Source organism: Podarcis erhardii (genome assembly GCF_964252035.2).
Source record: "Podarcis erhardii genome assembly, chromosome: 17".
Lineage (NCBI taxonomy): Eukaryota > Metazoa > Chordata > Lepidosauria > Squamata > Lacertidae > Podarcis > Podarcis erhardii.
The window spans coordinates 9058990-9086923 of NC_138515.1; the positions used below are offsets into that span (position 1 = coordinate 9058990).

At 51.7% G+C, this 27934-nt stretch overlaps 1 pseudogene across 2 annotated transcripts; it reads right to left on the reverse strand.

Moving 5' to 3' along the window:
- Window positions 1–653: 653 nt before the first annotated feature.
- On the reverse strand, window positions 654–27593 carry LOC309332304 (sphingosine 1-phosphate receptor 1 pseudogene; annotated as a pseudogene). 2 transcript variants are annotated; one of them, XR_014161627.1, is made up of 2 exons: window positions 27394–27593; window positions 654–2404 (listed from the first exon to the last, which is right to left on the reverse strand). The product of XR_014161627.1 is annotated as a sphingosine 1-phosphate receptor 1 pseudogene (transcript). The 2 variants fall into 2 exon arrangements; XR_014161628.1 differs by lacking the exon at window positions 27394–27593 and adding an exon at window positions 20336–20951.
- Window positions 27594–27934: the final 341 nt, after the last annotated feature.

The window sequence follows — 27934 nt, forward strand, 5'->3', positions numbered from 1 at the left end:
TAGAACAGCCAAGACAACAACAGGGCAACTTACAACCATTCCATAGTCACTTAACGTGGCCCAAACCAGCAAGACAACTTTTTTTATTAAACAGCTTTATTTTGAGGGGGGGGGGGATCGGTTTTTGGCCCAAAGAGACATAATTTAATGGCATCATCAACATAAGCTCACATACAAGGATATACAGTGCACTTGTACGTCTATCTAAAGACACTGAACTTTATACATGTACATGTAGACCTCCATTTCATGGGGGCTGGATTCCAGGCTAGGTTAGTCTCTGCCCTCAATAGCACTATAATGAATTAGATCTGTCTTTCCACCACTTTTTATCAGCATCATGAAGGACTAAGTGGTCAGTATGAAGGTATTAGGAGGACCAGCCCCTGGGGGTGGAGGCTGGGACATAGAAATGGGCAGGTTGGAGTGAGCACTGCAGAGAGATAAAACAGCACAAAGGTGGTGTTTTCCTTCAAAAAGAAGCCACTGACGTTCTCCAAAAGAGCTCTTGCCTATCTCTATCTTCATATCTCTCCAGGGCACTCAGTCTAGTTCTAGCAAGACCTTGGTGGAGGGAAGGGTTGTTTCTATGGGTTTGGGGCCCTTGGTTTTGCACAGGAGCAACAAGGACTAGAAGGGTGGGCCTCCTGATCTTGTGATGAACTACTTTAGGCTACAGGGTAGAAGTAACTGGACTTTGTTATCATTCTAGGTGCTCAAGAAGATCCAGCCACTCAGGCAGCTTGGCCTAGCCACCAGGTTTCCAAATCAGTCTTTGCCTGGGCAAGAACCAGATTCGGCTCGGGTGCCAAGTACTAGGCCCCCCCTCCTTCCTTGTCTGCTCCTCAAGTCTCCTGGTTTACCTGCTAGCCCTGCCTAGGTTTCCTCCCAAGATCTGCCACAGCATTTTCCTTCAGGACCTAGTCCCACTCTGCTGGGACTTGGCCCCTCAGCCCCCTTCTTGACCCCTGGCTGCTCATACCGCACTACTGGCCCCTGGGGCAAGATAACCAAAGGTCTTCAGTAGACGGCCTTCAGCACCATTGCCTTGATGGCTTTGGGGGTGCTGTTCCCAAGTGACATGCTAACATTAGGCCCCTCGTGCTGGTGCGATGAGCGCTCCGATTTGCTGGTGCTGCCCTCCAGTATGGGCAGACCAAAGCGCTTGGCACGGCTCTCTTCCGTGCCAGGAGTGACCACCAGCAGGCAGCATAGCAACTTGAGAATGGCCCGTCTCATGTCCTTACTGGTCAGGGTGTAAATGATGGGATTCAGGAGGGAGTTAATCATCGCCAGGCCCAGGAAATAGTCTGCTTTGTAGAGCACGCTGCAGGCCTGGGCCTGGCAGGCAACGTCCAACAACAGGAGGAGGAAGAGGGGTAGCCAGCAGGCGATGAAAGTGCCCACCACAATGGTCACCGTCTTCAGCAGGGCCATATACTTCTGGGACTTCTTGAGCATGCCTTTGCGGAGGCTGCCCAGCCGCTGCCCGTTGAACTTGACCATGCGGTAGATGCGGGCATAGAGCACCACAATGGAGACCAGGATGGCCAGGAAAACGGTGATGCAGAAGAGGACATAATGCTTAGAATAGAGGGGCAACACTGTGGAACACTCGGGGAGGTTTTCGATGCAGTTCCAGCCCAGGATCGGCAGCACCCCGAGCAAGATGGAGGCCAGCCAGCTGGCCCCCACGAGAAGGAACATCCGCCCTTTCTTGTCCCCGTGGTAGAGTCTCATGCGGACCATCGTGACATGGCGCTCGATGGCAATTGCAAGGAGGCTGAGGACAGAGGCAGCCAGCGTGACAAAGACCCCGCCTTCCCGCAGAAACCACTGCACAGGGGTGAGCTTAAGTGTGTTGGGCCCGGACATGACAATATTGGCAGTGTAGGCCACGCCAGCAAGCAGGTCCGACAGGGTCAAGTTCCCAATCAGGTAGTACATGGGCAAGTGAAACTTCTTGTTCCTCCAGATAGCCAGCAGGACCACGAGGTTCTCCACCACAATGAAGGCGCACACCACCAGGAACAGAATGGCGTCCGCCTTGAGACTGCCCTTGTATTTGCTGCCATGGAGCTTGCCTGTGTAGTTGTAGTGCAAAGAAATCACATTGTTGTTGTGGTACTCTCGGTAGATCTGGCCCAGAGAGCGTGGGATCTCCATGCTGGCAAATTCCATCCCACGGACACCACTCCACCTTCAGTTTCATTGGTTCGCATAGCACGGCATAGTCCTTTCCATCATGCTGTGCCAGTCTTGCGCATGTCCCACGCCGGAGAAGTTGGCATTTCACAAATGAGATTAATTTTCGTCAGTAGTTAACACGTCCACCGGTGGCCATTTTGGAGAAGCCATCACAGCATTAGCAGACTCTTTCCATTCTGACCAACCAAGTGGGAGCCTAGAAATTCAAGAGAAAGACTTGTGAGTGGAATGCTTGAAAAGCATGAAACCAACCCAGCTTTCCAGGTAGAAGCATAGTGTGGGGGGGACCAGGCAGGGATCCCCATCCTACCTGCCACTAGGGACCTTGCGGCCATGCCCCTGGCCCCCTTGCTGAATGTCACAGTTGGGGGATGCACCCGCCATGGGCCACGTCTAGCCAGGCTCCTCCCTGTGTAGCCCCATGAACCCTCTGTGCCCCATGCCTACCCAGAGGCAGCAGTGGCAAGGGTTGGGCTGGCATGGCAGGTTTCGTTTACCCTCCATGCCCAGCTCCTTGTCCTGCCTGATACACGTGTGTATGCACATGCACAGCCTGAGCACCAGCGGATGATGCCGCGCCACTGTTTCCAGTTGATGCCCAGTGAATTGAAAAGAGTCTATCATAACAGAAGCTGGGCAATAGGAGTTTTCTTAATCAAAGTCCATCTTGCCCCCCTACTGATCACAGATCTCCAGGATTTTCTGCCAGAGCCTTTTGTACACACAGCACAAGGTTTATGAGCTATATCAGGGGTTCCAGCAGTGAAGGAAGCCGCTCGGGCGCATGGGGCAGGGCGAGCCGGGGCAAGACACTCCGCGGAGTCTCTGAGGAGTCTGCCTGCCTCCTCCCACTCGGCCGCCCTACAGCTGGGGGGGGGGGGAGGCAGCAGGTGGACAGTTTGGGCAGCATGGAGCCTACGCACGCTTAAGCCACCACGTCACTCCCAGGAGAGACACGTGGCTCGGGTGCGCTGCAGGCCCCGTGGGGAGTGCTGCACAGCATTTTGTAACCTCTCCCCTTAGTGGTGACACCTGGGACAACCCGCATCCACCACACACACCCTTCCTCCGCCCCTGGGGGGTTCCAGAACTGTAGCCTATGGGCCACCACTGATCCGCAAACTTCATTTAGGTGGCCCATGACATTTCTGTAAAAGCACCATAAAAAACCCATTCTAGCACAACAGTTGCTACAGCAGGCAGAAAAATCATTATGTGGCCTGCCAAGATCCTCAGCAATTTTCAAGTAGAGGAAAATGTTTGAGGACCACTGAAGACGTGACTCATTCTCGTAGTCCTTTGCCTGATGTAGGAAGGAAGCACAAGCCATGAGAAGCCTATGGTCTGGTCAAGGAGGCTCTTCCTCCATTAAGAGGTTCCTGCTCTTGCCCAGCTGAAGCAAATTCCTCCAAGCGATTCCTGCCTCCAAAAGCTAGCAAAGCAAAGTATATTTCAGTCTACTTTTGCCTTCTCCTTCATATGGAAACTCTTCCGCAAGCTAACCATTTCTTTCCTTCTTGGCTTATGTTACTGCTCCAGCTAAGGTTTGTTGGTTCTCTCCCTACAATGTTTCTTAAGTTCAGCTTTTAAAATCTATTAAACCTACTAAAAATCCTTATCTCAGCTCTCACTCTGTCTCACATTAGCTATTGCTTGCCAATCTTCCTATCTCCCGGTACATTTCCGAGCACAATTCAAAGTGTTGTTGCTGGCATTGAAAGTCCTATACGACCTCGACCCAGTATACCATTGGTCAGCCTGGACACTGAAATCCAGTGCCAAGGGCCTTCTGGCAGTTCCCTCACTGCAAGAAGCAAAGTTATAAGGAAACAGGCGGAGGGCCTTCTTGCTAGTGGCCCCCATCCTGTGGAATGCCCTCCCATCAGATGTCAAGGAGATAAGTAACTAAACAACCTTTAGCAGACATCTGAAGGCAGCCCTGTACAGGGGCGGAGGAAGGGGTGTGTGGTGGGGGCGATACGCCTCAGGTGTCACTACTGAGGGGGGGTGACAAAATGGCAGGCAGCACTCACCGCGGGGGCTGCAGTGTGCCCGAGCCATGCATCTCTCCTGGGAGTGACGTGGTGGCTTGGGTGCCCACAGGCTCCACGCTGCCCCAAACATTCCACCCACCGCCTACCCTTCAGTTGTAGGGCGGCTGAGTGGGAGGAAGCAGTCAGACTCCTCAGAGGCCCCCCACAGCATCCTGCCCCAGTTCACCCCACCCCATGGGCAGCTGGTTCCACCCCCCGTGGGCACCTGGCCCTGGGCGCTGCCCCAGGCACCCAAACGGCTTGCTCCACTACTGGCCCCATATAAAGGAGGTTTCAATGTTTGATATTTTATTATGCTTTTATATTTGTTGGAAGGCACCCAGAGTGGCTGAGGCAACCCAGTCGGATGGGCGGGGTACAAATAATGTCCCAGCTCCTATCATCTGTGTCCAAACACCTTTGGCTTATTCCGCTGCCCCCGCCAATTCCTTTCTTCACACTTTAATCCTATTAAAACTCTAACTTGCCCTCTTCTAACCATTGCATCTCCCTAACCACAGGCTTTTCAGCTCTCTTTTTACGAATGTGCCCTTTGACATTCACTTTGGTAGTCAGTATCTTTTTGTTTTAGGAATGACTGAGTCACTCGCTCCTCCTGCCTCGAAGGCACATCTCATTTTGCCCCATTGTCCTGGTGACCTGAGTTTACATTTCCCTTCTCAGTTTGGAGGTAGGGAAGGCTGTCTTTGCTACTGCTGTTTCCCTGATGGCTATCAGAACGTTGGTGTTTTGCAAGAATCCTGCTTGCTGGTTTCCCCATAAGCAGCTAGTTGGCCACACAGAATAGGATGTCAGACTACATGAGCCACTGCTCTGATCCAGCAAGCTTTTCTTACATTCTCACACTCTTATGCGCAGTCCTAGGAGAGCAGTACATCTTTGCAAATACAACAGAGCTCCAAATGTCTCAAGCAAGGCTGCCGTTATTGGCCCACGAGTTACTAGCCCACCTGCTCACACCTAAAGAAATTTGTCATTTGTAGCATGTCAATGGTCTAAAAACACTGGTATCCCAGTGTTTCCCTGCATAGAGGATATCCTTATTCACCACAGGCAATCGGCAGGTGGCTGTTTACAAGACCAGGGACAATTTGGGGAGCCAAGATTGTAGAACTAGGTTGTAGGAGAGAAAAAGAGCAAGAGAAGGGAAGCAGCTCTGGTGAAAGGCCAGCTGCCTTTTGTATTATGTTCTTTATATTGTAAGCCTGAGAGCAGGAATTGTCTTCTTTTTAATTGATCCGGGAGCCTTTTCAAACTGGAAATGGTTTAAATTAATACATTAATTTGACACAAACGTGAGCATCCGTCTTGTATGCAAGTTACAGATGTCCCTTTTAAAGGCTGAATGAGGGTCTCACCAATTTAGCAGAGGGGTGAGACATGACCAGGGAACCACTTAGCACAATATCAGTCATATCGTCAAGATATCCTGCCATTTACGGGACTTGCCATTTTATACCGATGCAGTGCAGGATACTCAGAACCCGAGCATCCAGTTCCAAGGTGTTCCCAGTTTAATCCCTGCGGAATGGAGGTGGGAAAGAATCTTGAAAATGTTATGTGGACGCAATTCACACTCCACCCTCCCAATACAGCTACAGACATCACCAGTCTGTAAAGCGAAAAGAACTGGGAGAGCACTCTGATGAAAGGGTCATATAGAGCCAGTTTGGAAAGGTTTGTTGCTGCTGCTTTTGCAACTTAAAAGACCTCTGAAAGTCAAGAGTACAGCAATGAGATAAAATAATTGCAATCAAGAAACTTTTTGTAATAAAGTCCTGTCCATCTGCCCAATTTCCCCCCCCCCTTCCCCTGCATTCCTAAGAATTCTGCTCTGCTCTGTTCAATATCTTGCCCCCCGCTCCCCGCCTCTCTCTCACACATACAACAATAGTCTTCTGCTGAGCACACAAAACATTCCAGACAGGCCCCCAAATGACCTCTCACACTCCGGAGAATGTATTGCATGCACACATACGCACACAGACACTTCATTGCCTTTAACGTAGTGTTATAAGAATTTTAAGGTCTCAAATACAGAATAAATATTCGTAAATGCACACATATCTAAATATATAATCCATGTGTCTGAAACAGTACAGAAGAGCAATCCTGAAGTCATTTTGACTCCCCGATGGCCTCAAATATTCCTCTGTGGTAAGAGAGGCAAATGGCGAAAGCCTTCCCATGTCTTTCCGCTTATAAATCCTCTCTTAAGGGCATGTTTGTGCAAGAATAGGGTGAGCCTGTGACCTGGATTCAGGAACAACCATCACAAAAGAATGGCCAGGCAGCCTAAGTAATGTAATCAGTGACCATTATCAGGTATCCCGGGAGACCACCTCCTATGATGTATTTATGATGGTTTGGGGGTGGTCTTTGGCTAAGGGGGTTGGGCAATGTCAAAAGTCTTGAAAGGTTCTTGCACGCTTTTGTTCAGGGTCTCTTTCTCCTTAGAATGAGGGGAGGGAACTCTTTTGCAACAGAAAAATAAATATCTGCCTTGCTTTCCACTGGATCCTGCCTCCATCCATCCTTCTCTGACCGATCATGGACTTAGGGGACTTTGTTGCCTACCAGGCAGTATCTAAAAGAAACTCTGCCCTGCTGGTAGGACTGGGGTGTTTAAAAGCGAGCTGGTGGAGAAAAGCAGGGAAAGCAGGGCTGTCTGGGACCATGAAGGACAACAGCCCTGGAAGAACTTTTGTAGAGAAAAGATGCATCATCCCCAAAGCATTCACACACTCTCTCTGTCACACCCGAACCTCTATCATCTGAACCTGAGCCAAGACTTCATTAAAGAGACAGCCCACCATTATCCAGCCTCAGAACATCTTATCAGTTGTCAGGACTTGACCCTGAAGCATATGGCTAGAGCACCTTTGCGCATGTGTAGAGTTCCTTTTAGAAGTAGCTCTAGCATACCTCTGGCGAGAGCCTGTCAGCTAAAAAACAAGCCCCAGGGTTTCTCATTTTGGAAATTAGGCACTAAGCCATGGAGCAGTCTCAATAACAAAAATAAAAATCTGTCCGCCTTGTCTGAACCAACAATCTCACACAAATGCCCCGCCATTAGCAGTATCAGTTAGGACAGGGTTGAAAGGTGCCCTTTTCTTTCAAACTGCTGTTGTCTCCGTACTTAGTTTCTGAAATCCGGAACCCTTCATGCTCGCACACATTGTTCTGCATCGGGGAAAGTTCACCCTCCCTTTTGACAAGTTCTTGCAAGCCTCACATGCACACTATCTCAGCTAGTTTCTCACAGTGCTCGCTCTGATGCCATCAGTGGAACATCTACCCCTGGTGTCCTGGGGATTCCTACACCCACACAGCCAGAAATCGTCTCACTTTGAATTTCAGCTGGAAGAAACTTAATTGGCACAACAGCTTCCACAACTGTTACACTAATGAGCAAAAAAAGTCCGCTGGCAGAGACTTCTTTTGCCCCTCCCTGCCACATAAAAGGCAGATAAGTTCCCAGGCTGTGTGCAGCAACCCTCCCCCCCCAAAAAAAAACCCCCCAGCAGCATGCAAGCTTTTGTTTCCACTCTGCCTCGGCAGAGCTCTCTACAGCATGACTCTCAAAAGTAAGCAACTGATTCAAAGCAATTCAGAAAAGCTATACTCAACCCCTTTCCCTGCCTTCCAAATTTGAATAGCGAATCTACTCCGTAGACTCAGTTGTCTTGTGCAGGGACGGCCAACGTTTTAACACTGAGGGTCTAGATTTCCTCCCTCTGCAAGCTGCTATGGGGGCAGAACCTCAGATAATGGCATCATCACCCCCCACCAGACTGAAGGAGCTTGCGAGCTGCTTCTCACCCAATCAAACCATGAACTGGTGATAGATCTGGCCATTGCAATGACTTCTGAATTCCTACATTTCTCCCTTGAAAAAGGTTCACTGCAGGTGAGGGGGAAAGCAGCAAGGCACAGTGATTTTCAGCCGGCGAGAGCTGCTCCCCACATCACTCTGGGAGGAGGTGGGCTGCTTCAAAAGCAACATGTGAAGAAGAGGTGCAAAATCTACTCAGAAGGGGTTCGTGCAATCTTTCGTGATAATAATGCCCACTCACTGCATAAAGAGCTCATAACCCACCTACTTTCAGCAGCCAGGAACATCTTAGCCAGACACTGGAGAGACGTGTCAGGAATGAGCATGGACTGATGGTATCAAATAGCATGGGAAAACATCCTTATTAGCAAAACTAACCAATAAACTGAAACTGATACAGGCAGCGGTGTAGCGTGGGTTGTCAGCACCCTGGGCAAGGCAAGTAATTTGCGCCCCCTAACCCAGGGCAAGGCAAGTAATTTGCGCCCCTAACCCCTAACCTGCCGCCGCTGCCAGCTTCTTCTTGCTGCTGCCTGGGCTGGGGTATTTACGGTAAGGTAGCCACGGCGGCGACGGCGGGTCCGTGTCAGGTGATCTGAGGCGAGTTGCCGCTGGCGCCCAAACGACGCCGCTTGCCCGGAGGAGGAGGAGGGCAGAGAGGCGAGGAAAATGCAACATGGTCCAGCAGCTGCAGCAGCAGCGGCGGGGCTGTGAGGAGGGGCTGCCTGGCGCGCCCTCCGTGGCCCTGACGCGCGGGGACCGCGACGAGCGCTGAGAGCTGCTGCCTGCCGGACGCCTTCAGCCCAGACGCGCGCACAGCTCGTCAGTTCCGCGAGACATGGGGCTCTGCTACAACCTGCACCCGAGGCTCTTCGACGACTCCGGAGCGGCGAGCGCGCCCCCCCCAGATGTTGCGCCCGGTGCGGCCGGCCCCCCCTGCACCCCCCCACGCTACGCCACCGGATACAGGGACAAATAGAAGAAGACACCTTCACCCTGGTATGGTTCCCCTTTATCGCATACACAGCTCAACAAAACAATAATAAGAATCCACTGACAGCATACGAATCAATCTGGCTAACATAATCCAAACACACACACACACACACACACACACCCCCTACTCAGACACAAAAACAAAATCTCACTACAGACTACCAAAGACAGACAACCACACCCTAGGCCACCCCCAACCTCTTTCACCACCAAGGAATTACAACAAGTGAATAGTAAGAGAACCCACATGAGTGACACTGACACAAAACCCCACACATATACTAAGTATAAGAATAGACGCATTGCCACCCCACCCCACTCATTATCCCCCCTCTTTCCCCCTCTTTTCTTCCTAACCTAACACTGCATGCAACACTAATGTCTCACAACAAATGAAACTGATCAGTAGAAAACACAACTTGAAAAAAGAGACAATGCACATATTTTTCTAAAAAATCTGTAATCAAAATATATTAGAAGAGGAAGAAGAAGAAGAAGAAGAAGAAGGGGTTTGTGCATGCATATGGTGCTTCCCAATAGCTCATTCTTGGCTGCTTCTACAAAGCAACGATCAAGATAATACTGGTTGGACAGGGAAAGGAGTTGGATTAACCGGACAAAGTCTTTGATCCTCGATAGATTATGAATTGCAGGCTGTTTCTCAACACCACTTCTCCAGCAAAACTTTCTCAAGGAATGGTGCTGGCGAAGCCAAAAGCAGCACAGAATGTGCTGTTTCTCACCTAGAAGGCAATTCTCTTCTGCCAGAGCGACACAAGATCTTGCCATTCATTTTTGCAGTGGTACCTATTTATCTACTTGCACTGGTGTGCTTTCAAACTGCTAGGTTGGCAGGAGCTGGGACAGAGCAACGGGAGCTCACCCGTTGTGGGGATTTGAACCGCCGACCTTCTGATTGGCAAGCCCAAGAGTCTCAGTCGTTTAGACCACAGTGCCACCCACGTCCCCAAGGACTGTGGTGCCTCCAAGGCTCTGCACCCAGTACGACCAAACTGGTTGCTCCCCCCTAAATCCACCTCTGCTCTCTGCTTTCCCTCCCCAAGGGGCCCCTGTCATTGTGGGTCTAGGTCAGAAGGCTTTTCCTAGTGCAGTCCACAAGTTCCATGCAACATTTGCAATGTGCTTTTTTTGACCCCCAATCTATCAACCACTTGTTTTCAGAATGATCAGAGACATCTTGGAAGTTGGTCGTGGAGATGAAGCATTCTTTCTTTCATTTTATCTGGTTATCCAAACACACACACACATTGTGGCTTGCCACTCACAGCTTCCCAATGCTAGGCAAAGCAGACATGGGTGTGTGATCATTGGGCATTGTGAGGGTCTGGGACTTTCTTCCTCCATGTAGAGGAAGCAGAGTTTGTGAAATAACTCTCCCCACATTGGCCTCATGGAAGGGAGGGGGTGAGGCAGCAATGTAATCAATCTGAGGGTGATCCTCCTGTTCATAAGCCCAGAAACTGGGTTCAGGATAGGGTCATTTCTGAGGGATGAGAGACAAAGAAGTTTCAGAGAGGGGTGTGAGAGGAGCGACAAGAAGAGATTCCCAGGCTGGGAACTGTAACCTGCAAAGCCTGATGGCTTCAAACAGATCAACAGGAGCTCTCTGCTCAAAATTACGGGGAAGATACCCCACAGAGTATCAACATTTGCAGTGACTTATGGAAAAAAGCCCTTGAGGAATTGCCCTTGACTTTGCACAATTTGATATACAACGGCTGAATGGGGGAGGGAGGGAGGTGGAGGGAACGCAATCGGTACACAAAACTACCACCCAGCAGTTAAATGCATGGAACTATGGCAGACTCTCACCAAGTGCCACTAGTGATCACAAACTGAAAGTTGAAATGGGGAGGCACAGACCTACCATTGATCCCCCCCCAAAAAAATCAATTGTACAGTGTGTGCAGCTTAATTCGGCAGCATAGTACCCCTTTTGCATGTCTAGGATCCTAGGTTCATCTCCCATTGGGCTCTCAGGAAATAGCCAGGAATGCCTTTTGTGCAAAACCTTGGAGAGTCATAGCTTACATTGGGCTAGTAGAAGGGGATATCTCTATGTCCTGATATCCTTAGACGCTGGACATGGAAATTCAACCTATGGCTGCTACTCTTCTGCACTCATAATGTAAGCCCAAGTGGGACTGACTTCCAAGAAACATGCTCAAAACTGGGATCCAGGCTAGCTGAGCCTTTTCACACCATCAGAGGGAGGTGCAACAGCTTTTCCACCCAAAGGTCAGTGAGGAACAACTGACCCAGATCCTGGCAGAACAGAAGCAGGGCATCACACTATATCATGGGTAGGCAAACTAAGGCCCGGGGGCCGGATCCGGCCCAATCGCCTTCTCAATCCAGCCTGCGGACGGTCCGGGAATCAGCATGTTTTTACATGAGTAGAATGTGCCCTTTTCTTTCAAATGCACCTCTGGGTTATTTGTGGGGCATAGGAATTCGTTCATTATTATTATTATTTTTCAAAATATAGTCCGGTCCCCCACAAAGTCTGAGGAACAGTGGACCGGCCCCCTGCTGAAAAAGTTGGCTGACCCCTGCACTATATGATATGCACACACACACACAGAGGATTGTCAATCATGTACAATGAAGGCCAAGATATTCAAGAGAAGCCGATGCCAGCCTCGCAATCAGGGACATAATCCCGGGCAGATTGATTCACCTGGCTTGGCAAACTTCTCCGATTTGTCCCTACATACATTGAACATTGGTTGCCAACGTTGCCATGCCCACAATGGAGCCTGAACTGGATGGGACATGCAAAGGCAGGGCAAAGAGAAGGCTGAATTTCCTGAGCTTGCAGGGCTGCTTAGCAGGAAAGGCAGGCAGGCATTGGGAAGGGTTAAAGGCCCTTGCTCCTCACCCTCTTCTCTCTGCTCTCCATTGTCCCCCTCCTGAAGCTGCTTTTCTCTTAGAGAATGAAAAAAAAAAAGAGCCCCTGCAGGAAAGCAGGTATGCTAGGAGGAGAGAAGGCAGAAGGGGACCGACTTCTTTTGCTTTCCCATCCGCTGGCTGCAACTCCCTCTCGATCTCAATTCCTGCAAATCTCTCTTCAAAGCTCTCCTCTCCCACGAAGTCCATTTGCTGAATTTCCCAGTCCCTTCCCAACGGCATCTGTTTCCATTCTTCCCATGCTACACATTCTTTCTTTCCCCAGCTAACCGCTTATTCCTGACACTGTCCAACTTTATAGCCTGTAAGCTCAACGCAGCAGAGACCAATATCTCCCTCCTTTCTCCCTCCTTTTCTTTTTCTTTCACTTGTGCTGTGTAAAGCATAGCTGCAGGGGGTTGTGATCAGTTACCAGCAAACGTTAAACCTATAAGAGGGGGAAATGGTGTGTGTGTGGAGAGGACACCCCACTATCATTTTTTCCAAACTGTTAAATGAGCTGTGCCTCAAGGTTGACCCCCACCCATTGCCCCACACTCCCAACCAGGAGATTTATTGCTCAGACTTATGTATATCTATACGGAAACAAAGCCGCATTGAGTTCCTTTGGCTTTAACTTCCAGATAAGCGTTTATAGGACTGCAGTCTTACTGCCAGACTGCAGAGGACCCTTTCCCAGATAACCAGGGAAGTTTAAAGAAACACTTTTCCTATGATGTGTTTAAGATGAGGCTACTCTAAAAGAAGCCATCCTGGAACAGAAATGGAGCACTTCCGTTCAGAACTCATGATTCTAGATTCTGCATTGCTACCTTGGAGGCAGGTAATATTATTACACTGATGACCACTCTCCTGCTGGGTGTCTGAGGGCCCTGCTCCTTCCTGCCACTCACCATCTGGCCCGGGGCGGGGCCTGACAGGCCCATAAGGACTGCTGTGCTCTGCTGCCCAGGAGGACTCTCCTGCTGGGTGTCTGAGGGCCCTGCTCCTCCTGCCACTCACCATCTGGCCCGGGGCGGGGCCTGACAGGCCCATAAGGACTGCTGGACTCTGCTGCCCAGGAGGACTCTCCTGCTGGGTGTCTGAGGGCCCTGCTCCTCCTGCCACTCACCATCTGGCCCGGGGCGGGGCCTGACAGGCCCATAAGGACTGCTGGACTCTGCTGCCCAGGAGGACTCTCCTGCTGGGTGTCTGAGGGCCCTGCTCCTCCTGCCACTCACCATCTGGCCCGGGGCGGGGCCTGACAGGCCCATAAGGACTGCTGGACTCTGCTGCCCAGGAGGACTCTCCTGCTGGGTGTCTGAGGGCCCTGCTCCTCCTGCCACTCACCATCTGGCCCGGGGCGGGGCCTGACAGGCCCATAAGGACTGCTGTGCTCTGCTGCCCAGGAGGACTCTCCTGCTGGGTGTCTGAGGGCCCTGCTCCTCCTGCCACTCACCATCTGGCCCGGGGCGGGGCCTGACAGGCCCATAAGGACTGCTGGACTCTGCTGCCCAGGAGGACTCTCCTGCTGGGTGTCTGAGGGCCCTGCTCCTCCTGCCACTCACCATCTGGCCCGGGGCGGGGCCTGACAGGCCCATAAGGACTGCTGGACTCTGCTGCCCAGGAGGACTCTCCTGCTGGGTGTCTGAGGGCCCTGCTCCTCCTGCCACTCACCATCTGGCCCGGGGCGGGGCCTGAAGGCCCATAAGGACTGCTGGACTCTGCTGCCCAGGAGGACTCTCCTGCTGGGTGTCTGAGGGCCCTGCTCCTCCTGCCACTCACCATCTGGCCCGGGGCGGGGCCTGAAGGCCCATAAGGACTGCTGGACTCTGCTGCCCAGGAGGACTCTCCTGCTGGGTGTCTGAGGGCCCTGCTCCTCCTGCCACTCACCATCTGGCCCGGGGCGGGGCCTGACAGGCCCATAAGGACTGCTGTGCTCTGCTGCCCAGGAGGACTCTCCTGCTGGGTGTCTGAGGGCCCTGCTCCTCCTGCCACTCACCATCTGGCCCGGGGCGGGGCCTGACAGGCCCATAAGGACTGCTGTGCTCTGCTGCCCAGGAGGACTCTCCTGCTGGGTGTCTGAGGGCCCTGCTCCTCCTGCCACTCACCATCTGGCCCGGGGCGGGGCCTGAAGGCCCATAAGGACTGCTGTGCTCTGCTGCCCAGGAGGACTCTCCTGCTGGGTGTCTGAGGGCCCTGCTCCTCCTGCCACTCACCATCTGGCCCGGGGCGGGGCCTGACAGGCCCATAAGGACTGCTGGACTCTGCTGCCCAGGAGGACTCTCCTGCTGGGTGTCTGAGGGCCCTGCTCCTCCTGCCACTCACCATCTGGCCCGGGGCGGGGCCTGACAGGCCCATAAGGACTGCTGGACTCTGCTGCCCAGGAGGACTCTCCTGCTGGGTGTCTGAGGGCCCTGCTCCTCCTGCCACTCACCATCTGGCCCGGGGCGGGGCCTGACAGGCCCATAAGGACTGCTGGACTCTGCTGCCCAGGAGGACTCTCCTGCTGGGTGTCTGAGGGCCCTGCTCCTCCTGCCACTCACCATCTGGCCCGGGGCGGGGCCTGAAGGCCCATAAGGACTGCTGGACTCTGCTGCCCAGGAGGACTCTCCTGCTGGGTGTCTGAGGGCCCTGCTCCTCCTGCCACTCACCATCTGGCCCGGGGCGGGGCCTGACAGGCCCATAAGGACTGCTGTGCTCTGCTGCCCAGGAGGACTCTCCTGCTGGGTGTCTGAGGGCCCTGCTCCTCCTGCCACTCACCATCTGGCCCGGGGCGGGGCCTGACAGGCCCATAAGGACTGCTGTGCTCTGCTGCCCAGGAGGACTCTCCTGCTGGGTGTCTGAGGGCCCTGCTCCTCCTGCCACTCACCATCTGGCCCGGGGCGGGGCCTGAAGGCCCATAAGGACTGCTGTGCTCTGCTGCCCAGGAGGACTCTCCTGCTGGGTGTCTGAGGGCCCTGCTCCTCCTGCCACTCACCATCTGGCCCGGGGCGGGGCCTGACAGGCCCATAAGGACTGCTGGACTCTGCTGCCCAGGAGGACTCTCCTGCTGGGTGTCTGAGGGCCCTGCTCCTCCTGCCACTCACCATCTGGCCCGGGGCGGGGCCTGAAGGCCCATAAGGACTGCTGGACTCTGCTGCCCAGGAGGACTCTCCTGCTGGGTGTCTGAGGGCCCTGCTCCTCCTGCCACTCACCATCTGGCCCGGGGCGGGGCCTGAAGGCCCATAAGGACTGCTGGACTCTGCTGCCCAGGAGGACTCTCCTGCTGGGTGTCTGAGGGCCCTGCTCCTCCTGCCACTCACCATCTGGCCCGGGGCGGGGCCTGACAGGCCCATAAGGACTGCTGTGCTCTGCTGCCCAGGAGGACTCTCCTGCTGGGTGTCTGAGGGCCCTGCTCCTCCTGCCACTCACCATCTGGCCCGGGGCGGGGCCTGACAGGCCCATAAGGACTGCTGTGCTCTGCTGCCCAGGAGGACTCTCCTGCTGGGTGTCTGAGGGCCCTGCTCCTCCTGCCACTCACCATCTGGCCCGGGGCGGGGCCTGACAGGCCTCACAGGGACGATTGCTGTCACTGCTGCTGCGGCCCAGGGGGATCCGGAGGGGTGCAGAGTTCTTTTTAAAATGTTTTAAAATTTTCCTTTTTATTTCTTTATTATTATTATTATTGTGATTATTATTATTGTATATGCAGGGGTGGGGTGGGGGTGGGATGGATGTTTAGTTGGGAATTTGTTTGATTTTGATGGATTGTAATTTTTACAGTTTTTTATTTGTATTGTTTTTTGGGGTTTCTTTTTTGTTTTGTTTTCATTGTTTTAATGCCTTATTTTGTTTTTAAGGGGAGGGGTCAGGGCTGCCGGGGAGTGGGTCCCAGCCAACAAAATGGCTGCGGCATGTTCCACAGGGGGGGATGCGTTGGGACAACCGATCTCAGTGATCTCGGGTAGGAGGAGGAGTTACGCTAAGACCAGACCATGTCATTACAGAGAAGGCAGGTTTAGTCGTTGTCTGAGGACAACGACTAAAGATGGATACTATCCATCTGGATGGATACGTCCTGACCAGATGGATACTAGAATCAGCAAGGGATACCCACATGACCTGAAGGTGCTGCTGTGCAATGCCAGGTCAATGATTCATAAGACCACTGCCATCCATGACCTGATCATGGATGGAGGATTTGACCTGGCATGTGTAACAGAGACTTGGTTGAATGAAGCAGATGGGCCTGTTCTTGCCGCTGCTTGTCCACCAGGTTTCTCTTACGCACAGCAACCCAGGCCTTGTGGGCGGGGAGGGGGGGTTGCAGTGATTTTTAGGAAGTCATTAGTTTGCACCAGGCGTCCTATTGGGAAGACCCAGTTTTCTGAGTGCATGTTCTGGAAGTTGGGCAATAGGGGCAGTACAGGATTCCTTTTGGTGTACCGACCTCCCCGCTGCACCAAGGATTCCCTGCCCGAGCTGCTTCAGGTCGTGGCGGATGTTCTCCTGGAGACGCCTAGTTTGGTTGTCCTAGGGGATTTTAATATCCATGCCGACACGACCTTACAAGGGGCCGCTCGGGACTTCGTGGAAAGCATGGCCTCCATGGGGCTGTCCCTGAATAAGTTTGGCCCAACCCATAGCCGCGGACATGCCTTGGACCTGGTGTTTACCTCTACGGATGTTGGTGATCTGACACTAACTAAAAGTGAAACAAAAGAAGTGCCATGGTCAGATCACTTCCTGGTGCAACTGGACTTCTCCGCAACCCTTCCCCTCTGCAGGGAGGTGGGACCGATTCGGATGGTCCGCCCCCGCCACTTAATGGATCCAAATGGTTTCCAGAGAGTGGTAGGGGATGCTTTATCCCATGTTGATGGCCTTTCAGTTGATTCCCTAGTGGCCCGCTGGAATGTGGAGTTAACCAGGGCTATTGACTGTTTGGCTCCGAAGCGCCCTCTCCGATTGCATGGAGCCCGGAGAGCCCCGTGGTTTTCCACGGATCTGAGGGCAATGAAACAATCGTTGAGACGGCTAGAGCGCCGGTGGCGGATAACTCATTCTGAAGCTGACCGGACACAGGTTAGAGCTCAATGTCGAGCCTACCAAGTGGCGGTAGCGACGGCGAAGAAAACTTTCTTCGCCGCCTCTATTGCATCTGCAGAAAACAGCAGCAGGAGACTTTTTCAGGTGGTCCGCAATTTAGCGGAACCACCTGCTACATCGGGGCCCAGTACGGGCCACATGATCTCCTGCAATGATTTTGCAAAGTTTTTTGCAGATAAAGTCGCTCAGATTCGGGAAGAGGTAGACGCCACCGTGGGAGCAGGGCCGGGGCGGGAGAGTGCTAGAGTCCTGTCTAGTCAAATTGCATGGGATCAATTCCAATCTGTTACCACCGAGGATGTGGACAGGCTGCTTGGACGAGTGAAACCAACCACCTGTCTCCTTGATCCTTGCCCATCCTGGCTTATAAAAGCTAGCCGGGAAGGACTGGGTGATGGGCTTCGTGGGGTGGTGAATGCTTCCCTCCGTGAGGGAGCCTTCCCAGACCCACTGAAAGAGGCGGTTATCAAACCGCTTCTTAAAAAACCATCTTTAGATGCGGCCACGATGGCCAACTATCGCCCAGTCTCAAATCTTCCATTCTTGGGCAAGGTGATTGAGCGAGTGGTTGCTGAACAACTCCAGGCACGCCTGGAAGAAGCGGACCATTTGGATCCCTTCCAGTCGGGATTCAGGCCTCATCATGGGACTGAAACTGCCTTGGTCGCACTGGTTGATGATCTCCGGCGGGCCAGGGACAAAGGTGAGAGCTGTTTCCTGGTTCTGCTGGATCTCTCAGCGGCGTTTGATACCATCGACCATAACATCCTTCTGGACCGTCTTGAGGGGCTGGGAGCTGGGGGCACTGTCATACAGTGGTTCCGCTCCTTCCTCCTGGGCCGTGTTCAGAAAGTGGTGGTGGGGGATGAGTGTTCAGACCCCTGGGCTCTCACTTGTGGGGTGCCTCAGGGTTCTGTCCTCTCCCCCATGCTTTTCAACATCTACATGCAGCCGCTGGGAGAGATCATCAGGGGGTTTGGGCTGGGTGTTCATCAGTATGCGGATGATACCCAGCTCTACCTCTCTTTCAAATCAGAACCAGTGAAGGCGGTGACAGTCCTGTGTGAGTGTCTGGAGGCGGTTGGAGGATGGATGGCGGCTAACAGATTGAGATTGAATCCTGACAAGACAGAAGTACTGTTTCTGGGGGACAGGAGGCGGGCAGGTGTGGAGGACTCCCTGGTCCTGAATGCGGTACCTGTGCCCCTGAAGGACCAGGTGTGCAGCCTGGGAGTCATTTTGGACTCACAGCTGTCCATGGAGGCACAAGTTAAATCCGTGTCCAGGGCAGCTGTGTACCAGCTCCATCTGGTACGCAGGCTGAGACCCTATCTGCCTGTGGACTGCCTCGCCAGAGTGGTGCATGCTCTGGTTATCTCCCGCTTGGACTACTGCAATGCACTCTACGTGGGGCTACCTTTGAAGGTGACCCGGAAACTACAACTAATCCAGAACGCAGCAGCCAGACTGGTGACAGGGAGCGGCCGCCGAGACCATATAACACCGGTCTTGAAAGACCTACATTGGCTCCCAGTACGTTTCCGAGCACAATTCAAAGTGTTGGTGCTGACCTTTAAAGCCCTAAACGGCCTCGGTCCAGTATACCTGAAGGAGCGTCTCCACCCCCATCGTTCTACCCGGACACTGAGGTCCAGCACCGAGGGCCTTCTGGCGGTTCCCTCACTGCGAGAAGTTAAGTTACAGGGAACCAGGCAGAGGGCCTTCTCGGTAGTGGCGCCCTCCCTGTGGAATGCCCTCCCACCAGATGTCAAAGAGAACAACAACTACCAGACTTTTAGAAGACATCTGAAGGCAGCCCTGTTTAGGGATGCTTTTAATGTTTGATGTATCATAGTATTTTAATATTCTTTTGGAAGCCGCCCAGAGTGGCTGGGGAGGCCCAGCCAGATGGGCGGGGTATAAATAATAAATTATTATTATTATTATTATTATTTAAAGTGCCCAACCCGTGGAGAAGACGCCTCCATTGCTCTCTGTTGGTTTTCCAGAAAATAGGGGATATTATTATTATTATTATTATTATTATTATTATTATTATTATTATATTTCTATACTACCCTTCATCTGAGGATCACAGAGCAGTTTCTAAAACATAAAAGCAGAAAAATACATAACCTAGGGTTACCAGACGTCCCCGGTTCCTGGGGACACTCCCCAGATTTGCAAATCTGTCCCCGGACAAATTCCGTCCCCAGAATGTCCCCATATTTTCAAATCTGTCCCCAGGAAACGTGGCAGCGGCAGCCTCAGCAGCCCGGAGCCAGCCTGGTAGCACAGTTGGCTCTGGCTGGCTTCAGGAGCTGCTCGCTGCCATGGTGCCCAACATTTTTCCTCACTAGAAGTCCCCATATGATGTGTCTTGTGGGATCTCCTACCCCCTTCTCCCCTTTGTTTTGACTGATGGGGGAGGCTTGGGAGTCGCGGACGGACAGCCATTGCCCATTTTTTAAAAAACTCTGCGCATTTATGTTTCACAAGGTGCAAAAGAAGGCCTTTGCACCTTATACAATGTGCATGTACGGTGGTACCTCGGGTTACAGACTCTGCTAACCCAGAAATAGTACCTCGGGTTAAGAACTTTGCTTCAGGATGAGAACAGAAATTGTGTGGCGGCGGCATGACGGCAGCAGGAGGCCCCACTAGCTAAAGTGGTGCTTCAGGTTAAGAACAGTTTCAGGTTAAGAGCGGACCTCCAGAATGAACTAAGTTCTTAACCCGAGGTACCACTATATGCTTGGGTCCAGGGTCTTTTGCCTCACCATCCCTACTACTGACTCCCGTTGCTACTCAGCTTAAAAATATAAAATTTAAAAAGGTGTCCCTGGATTCATTGAAAAAAATCTGGTAACCATAACATAACCTAGTAAGAAAGAAAAATAATAAGCCCCCCACCCTGAAGCAGAATGTTGTGAAGTTCAGGAGAGAGAAAAGAAAATACTTTTCAATTAAACTGTGGAACTCACTCCCACAAGAGGAGGCAAGCTTGGGTGGCTTGAAAAGGTTTAGGCAAATGCATGAAGGCGGATAAGGCTTTCGATGTTCTTGCTATCGCTGCTATTTATTAAATTTGGTTACAGCCTTTCATCTGAAGAATACAGGGTACCTAATGAAGAAAGAGCAAATCAAAACCAATAACCTTCCCTCCCACATACGGATCTAGAAGAACACGGAATGCTAACCAGCCCAAGTCCTGGATTGTGAAAGGTTTTCCGTGACCTACCTGGCGGGGTTGTGGGAAGCGCAAGAAGGAGGCATGCGAATCCTGGGTTGTGCCCCTCAGAACCGCCGTGCAAGTTCTAGCTGGCGATCCTGCCCACGGGGAGCGCAACGCGTCCGCCCCGTCTAAGTCCTACTTGAGTTGCTCTTCTTGCTGGTCTGTGACCGCCAGAAATGGCCGGCTACTACCCGAGTTGCTCTTGAGGCGGGACGGGGAGCCTCGGGAGTAGAAGCAGCAGCTTGCTCTTGTCCGTCGGCGCGCCCCCTGGGTCTTGGCTCCTGACCGCGCCCCGGAGAGGCGGCCCCGGCTGGGCTCCCTTGCGTTTTCTCCCCCAACCCAGAAGAGCTGCGGAAAACTTCGGGTCGCAGCAAGAGTTCCCCGTCCCTGCTGAGATTCGAGGGGGCGGCGGCCGCTGGCAGCACCTCCCGCTCCCACGAAGTCTAGGCGTGGAGCCGAGCACCGACAGCTCGGGGCAGCCAGCAAGCTGCGGGTGGAGCCGAGACCCTCCGCGATCCGGGGTGGGGAAGAGAGAGCCGGCTGTGAGCCGCCGAGCGCTCCCACTCCGTCGGGTCGTCTGTCCCGGGCTTAGCGCTCGAGAGAGGCGCTCCCTTGCAGGGAGGGAAGCCGCTGCCAGCCCAGCGGGCCGGGCCGGGGCCAGCCGGGACACGTCTGATGCCGCGCAGGAATGGGCAGGCCGGGGACAAGGATCTGGTTCGAGGGCTTGGTCTGACCGGGCTGGGGGGGGGGGCATGTTCAAGGCCGCCCGGATATCCCGGCCCCTGATGCCACCGGCTGCAGAGAGGGACAGGCACTCTGCGCGCTCTCAGGGGCGCTCTTGCTATACCCCAGCTCGCGGGCTGGTTTCTGAGAGACAGACGGCTGAGCTCTGGCCTGAGCCAGCTTAAGGGTCTGTCTCTTCTGGGACAGGGGTGCCAACTTGGATAAAATATTGGGGGAGTTGCAGGTAACCCCCGCCCTGCATAATCGATCACAGGACGCGGTGCATGCACATAATTTGAATGGCAATGCCCATCAACTGGGGGGGGGGGAGCTGGCCCCCTCAAATATTTTAGGGAGGGACATTGGCCCCTAGAAGTTAGCTCTTATGTTTTGGGATTAAATCCCTGCGCTGCAAAGCTTAAATGTTTCAGGCAGGGCGCACATTTTCTGGGTCTCCGGGCCTCCACTCCCCACTCAAATCCCCTCTACCCTGCCAGACGCCAAGCTCAGTCCCTCTTCTTCCCAGAAGTAGCTGTGCTGGCCAGGACACTTCACCCTGCACCTCCTTCTCAGGGGTACAGTATGAGTCAAGAGATCATTTGCACTGTTGCAGTGGGTGGTTTCCTGCATCACCGTGCAAGAGATCTCTTGGGGTGCAATGCTTCGTGGGCAGGCACATGGTAGCTTCCCTGGTTGGAAACTTGGCTTCTCCAGGTGGTTTTGTGTAATTCAGGGCAGCTTAGCAAATGAATTCAGAATTCCTGGTGGGCAGCTGCCTGTGGTTGAATCACTAAAGCCCACTCCTTTCCCGGAACTGCCAATGGGGGAATGCAGAAGTCCTCTCCCTTCCCCCTAAAGAGCTGGGAATAATTATTAATAGGCTAGCAAGGAGGGTCATCAGTCCCAGGAGGCTGATGATATGTCTGGAGGAAGCCTTGCTCAACTCAGCGGTTAAGGGAAGAAAAGGCCACCGCTAGAGAAGGAAAAACATGGAAAGTTGGGAAGAAAGGCAAAAACCCTTGCAGCACAAGAGGCTGATGAAATGTTAATTCCTTCACGTGTGAGTATTTATGGCAGATATCCAAGGATCTCTTCAGCTTCAGGGTGTGGTGCCTGGCTAGAGGCACTCTCTGAATTACTAGTCAAAAGCCTCATGGATGATGCTATTTCCAAAATGTTGTTCAGCGTAGGAAAGAACTAGTTGTAAAAGCAGAGCTGAGTTGCTGCAGGATCTGCAATATTATTTGGAACGGGAGATTGACTTTGTGATATCATGTTAATGCAACAGAACAGATCTGGGCAGGAGACTTTTTGGTGTTCATCCTCAAATCCTTTTTTTAAAAAAACATGTAGTGCAAACCTATGCATATGTACTCAGAAGTAAGCCCTGCTGACTTCAAGGGGTTTTACTCCTTCTGGTTAAATGTGAAACCTTTAAAGAGAACCTGGGCTTAGAATTCTTTGATCCAGGTAACAAAAGCAGGTTTGCCATCCAAGCTGATGGCCTTCACACTAACAGGCACTGGGAATATTATACCATCCGAGGGAGCAATTACTTTGTGCAAGAAGCGTATTATGCCTGTTGCCATTTATCATCCTACAAGAAAGAAGATTCCACCTAAACATTAGGAAGAACTTCCTGACAGTAAGAGCTGTTTGACAGTGGAATTTGCTGCCAAGGCGTGTGGTGGAGTCTCCTTCTTTGGAAGTCTTTAAGCAGAGGCTTGACAACCATATGTCAGGAGTGCTCTGATGGTGTTTCCTGCTTGGCAGGGGGTTGGACTCGATGGCCCTTGTGGTCTCTTCCAACTCTGTGATTCTATGATTCTATGATCCTCACCATGGAGTTGTAAGTTCTCTCCCGGGCCCGTTTTGACTTATGTGAGAACACAGGGAAGCAGGGACACCCCTGACTTGGATCTGTTTATTCGTTTAGTTTCAGGTTGCATCCAACCAACTTCTCCTCGAAGCAGATCTGCTTAATTTCCATTAATTTCAGTGGATCTGCTTTGAGTAGAACGAACACTGGGAAGGACCCTTTATTTATTTATCTGTGGGTTAAACCACAGAGCCTAGGACTTGCCGATTAGAAGGTCGGCGATTCAAATCCCTGCGACAGGGTGAGCTCCCATTTCTTGGTCCCTGCTCCTGCCAACCTAGCAGTTCGAAAGCACGTCAAAGTGCAAGTAGATAAATAGGTACCGCTCCGGTGGGAAGGTAAACGGCGTTTCCGTGCGCTGCTGTGGTTCGCCAGAAGCGGCTTAGTCATGCTGGCCACATGACCCGGAAGCTGTACGCTGGCTCCCTCGGCCCATAAAGCGAGATGAGCGCCACAACCCCAGAGTCGGTCACGACTGGACCTAATGGTCAGGGGTCCCTTTACCTTTACCTATATAAAAATAATTATATGCCACCTTTTGGTAGTATAGCCCACCCAAGGCAGCTTACAGCATCATAAAAACAATGCAACATATTTACATTGGGATGTTCATAATGATTCAACATAACCCTCATCATTTTCAGGGTCAAACTGAAAAAGGCTATTGGACAAGCCTCTCTAGGAAGGAAGCATCATAAGCGACTGGATAGCTGGTATTTGCTCTGCATGGCAGGTGAACCTCAGGTGCTGTCCCTATGTTTCCAAGCGCATATCAGCTCTGCCCCACCTGGCAACCCCCTTCTGCTTAAACCCAGTTTCAGCCGGGGTTGGATGGGCTTTTGGTTTGTTCCCTGCAGTTGTGCCAGTCCTCAGTTTTGTCGGTGACTTTCAGTCCCCATTCCCAGCTCAGCGCTTAGGGATGGTCTGCTGCTTCCACACAGGCATTCCCTTGGCTTCCCTTGGGCATGGCGAACAATGCCCCATTGAGGCAGGCAGAGGGACCAGCAGCCATGCCTAATGCGGAGACAATAAAAGGCCAGCTCCAATGCTGGGACCCACAAGCAACATGGGCTGGAGGACATGGCAGGACGTGGCTGAGAGCCACCCTGGGCTCCTCCTGTGGCCCAGCTCCTTAGCGGCTTTGAGAAGGCAGAAGACTTGAGCCAGAGGCCTAACAATGTGCTGGGTGCTTGCTAGAGGCACCCCTAAGACATATACAGATTTGCCCTGTGTTGGTTGTCTCTGTCCACAGTCTGCATCTGCCAGAGGGGAGATACTGGGGGCAGGGCAGAGAAATTCAGTTTGACCTAATTTGCACTTCTCAAAGCAATACACAAACAAAAAAAGCAGTTATCCTTTGAAATTCACACCTGTCCAAACTTTGCAGTGCAGCTCGCCAATCACAAAATGTGCACAAAATACAGTGGTACCTCAGGTTACAGATGCTTCAGATTACAGACGCTTCAGGTTACAGACTGCGCTAACCCAGGAATAGAATCTCGGTTTAAGAACTTTGCTTCAGGATGAGAACAGAAATCGCATGGTGGCAGTGGGAGGCCCCATTAGCTAAAGTGGTACCTCAGGTTAAGAACAGTTTCAGGTTAAGAACAAAACAAAAGAAAAGAAAAAAAATTCTTTCCAGTAGCACCTTAAAGACCAACTAAGTTAGTTCTAGGTATGAGCTTTCATGTGCATGCACACTTCTTCAGATACACATCTGAAGAAGTGTATTTGAAGAAGTGTGCATGCACACGAAAGCTCATACCTAGAACTAACTTAGTTGGTCTTTAAGGTGCTACTGGAAATAAATTTTTTTCTTTTATTTTGTTTTGACTATGGCAGACCAACACGGCTACCTATCTGTAACTGGAACTAGGTTAAGAACAGACCTCCAGAACGAATTAAGTTCTTAACCCGAGGTACTACTGAATGTACATTAGGAGAACGTGTGAAAATGCATATCTTGGTGAAACCACCTTAAAGGTGCATTGTATTAGGAGAAATGGCTTGCAAAGAATGTGGATATCAGGGGGAACAGCATATAAACATGTGTCGCAGGAGAAATGGGCACCACTATTCTGATGACTGTTTATAGCAAAATTTGCAGATGGCTGCAGAAATGTGACAAAGTGTGCTTAAGAGTGGGAAAACGAGAAACCAAAATCGACATATTCATCAATTCCAAGCAGCCATGTTAGCCCGTTGTGGCAAAAACAAAATAGTGTTTTGTAGCGCAGGGTGCCTTTGGAGCGCATTTGAAGAACATTCTTTCCCTTGAAAAATTCTGGACACTGGAGTTTGTTAAATGTTGCTGGGAATTGTGAATCTGTGAGGAGTAAACAGCAGTGCCCAGAGTCCTTTGAAGGAAGGAACATACTTCAAATGTGCTTCAAATGTGCTACAGTGTGTGCACAGTCTACAACACATATTATGACATCAACTCTCATGGACTTCATTCCATACCCTATAAGTCAAATAGTTTGGATCCCCCAAAAAACCATCCCACAAATTATGCCAACCAATGCAGTTATACAAGGATGTGTTGGAAAAACTCACTCGATATTCATGGTTTATTTTGAACAATACTTTGGGGTTTTGCAGAATTCGGGGCATCTTGGTAGGAAGAGAGCTCTGGCTATGTTTGGGGTGATGTGTGACTAAAGTCATGAAGGAGGTTTGACTAAACCCTGGCAGCACCAGGATGCTCTGAGTCCTTTTGCAGGCACCAACTATACGAAGTGTATAGGGCCCTCTGGGATTCCAGATACAGCCTCTTACCATCTGCCAAATTGTTCACACTTCAAATATTTCAGAGCCAGAAAGCCAGTGCCCTTAAGGCAGAGACGATCTGCCAGTGGCTAATAACTGGTGCCGTAGATTCCGTCTCTCTTTCGCAATCCCTTTTACATTGGCAAGACTTCAGTGCTTGCAAGTGCTTCAGTAACCATAAAGGTAAAGGGACCCCTGACCATTAGGTCCAGTCGTGGCCGACTCTGGGGTTGTGGCGCTCATCTCGCTTTACTGGCCGAGGGAGCCAGTGTACAGCTTCAGGTCATGTGGCAAACCAGAGCAGCGCACGGAAACGCCATTTACCTTCCCGCCGGAGTGGTACCTATTTATCTACTTGCACTTTGACATGCTTTTGAACTGCTAGATTGGCAGGATTGGCAGGAGCAGGAGCAGGGACCGAGCAACGGGAGCTCACCCCGTCAAGGGGAATCGAACCACCAACCTTCTGATCAGCAAGTCCTAGGCTTTGTGGTTTAACCCAAAGCGCCACCCACGTCCCTTATTCAGTAAGCATAATAGACTGTAAAACCTGCAGCCGAAGGAAGGCTAGCAGCTCCACAAAACTTCTGTTTTAACGCTCATGCAGTCAGATTCTGCAAGAAGGCACTTGCTGAGTGTGTACTTAAAATGCTGTGAGTCTTGGAAAAACAAACCTCCACCCCTCTTCTTCAGGCATCAACAGTGTTCCCTTGCGGGAAAAGGAAAGGTTTTCTAGATCCCAGCAATAATGGCACAATAATTGTCCATTTATGATGCAGTTATAATCACTCCCTGGAATGGCTCTTAGAAATGAATCCCTTGACTGACTGCAGACAGATTAATAAGAGCAACAGGGGAACTGCAAGACACCCAGAACAGAGGTGGTCCAGCCAAGATGTATGGCTTGGGTAGTCAGGAGAGGCCCAAGCCATTTTGCTGCCTGAGGCAAAGCACAGGATGGCGTGTTTCCCATTCTCTGCGCACAAAATCTGGTGGATCTTACTTCAGCGTTGTTGATGGAGCAGAGGCCTCCACCAGACCCTAGGGCAGCAAGCCAGCTTAGGAACTGCCCTGGTACACATTTCCAGCCACCTTCTGCCCCACAGAATTTGCCACCTGTGGCTGCTGCCTCACTCTGCCTCATGGACTACCCTGTTGGTCGTCCTCACAATTGGGACACTAGAAGACGGGGTGTGGCGAGGAAAAGCAGACTCTTCAGTATACCTGAAGGAGCGTCTCTACCCCCATCGTTCAGCTCGGACACCGAGGTCCACCTCTGAGGGGCTTCTGGCAGTTCCCTCACTGTGAAAAGTGATGTTACAGGGAACCAGGCACAGGGCCTTGTTGGTAGTGGTGCCCACCCTGTGGACCGCCCTTCCATCAGAGGTCAAGGAAATAAACAGCTATCTGACTTTTAGAACACATCTGAAGGCAGCTCTGTTTAGGGAAGATTTAATGTTTGATGTTTTATCAGTTATTATTATTATTATTATTATTATTATTATTATTATTCTGTTGGGAGCTGCCCAGATGGGTGGGGTATAAAATATTATCATCATCATCATCATCATCCCCCAAACCACCCCAGTGCTTGCTGTGGAAGCTGCTGGTTTCTGCTGCACAGCTTAATGTCTGCAACGGAGAGTAGCCATAATACTGAATGGGATTTCCATCTCTTCACCAGTCTACTCACTGCTGCAGAGCGAATGTTGCCGACATTTGCATACATGCTTCCGTTTTCAGCTTCCGGGTTGCAGTTGCCTTCCTTGACATTTGATTTGCCCCTGACAGAATTCCACAAGGCTAAGCGGTGCTGCTGATTCAAAATGGTCTTTCTGTCAGGAGCAATGCTGCCGCTTTCTGCATCCTACAGGCGCTGCCAAGGACCCTGCTCCTTATCCACAGTCTCCAAACGCTGTGATTGGCCTGTTGCTGAACTGGTTCTGCTTGTCCCAATCCCCAGGGCAGCTTCCTCAGCTCGGTCCTCACCCGCTTTCTCATGCAAGCCTAGCCTGCAAGTTCAGACCAGCTCTTTGGTCCAGCCACACCCTTGCTTGGCATTGCCCCTAAGCTTACCTCTGCTCTCCCTCTTTGCAGCACCCACACCGAGGGAGCCTCCTAACTCCATGGTAGGTCATGTTAGCTTCAGCAAATTTGGGCTTCCTGGGCCTGCCAAACTAGAAGGCTGCTGGCAGCCTGCAAGACAATTAGCCAAGCTTAAGGAAAGGATGTGT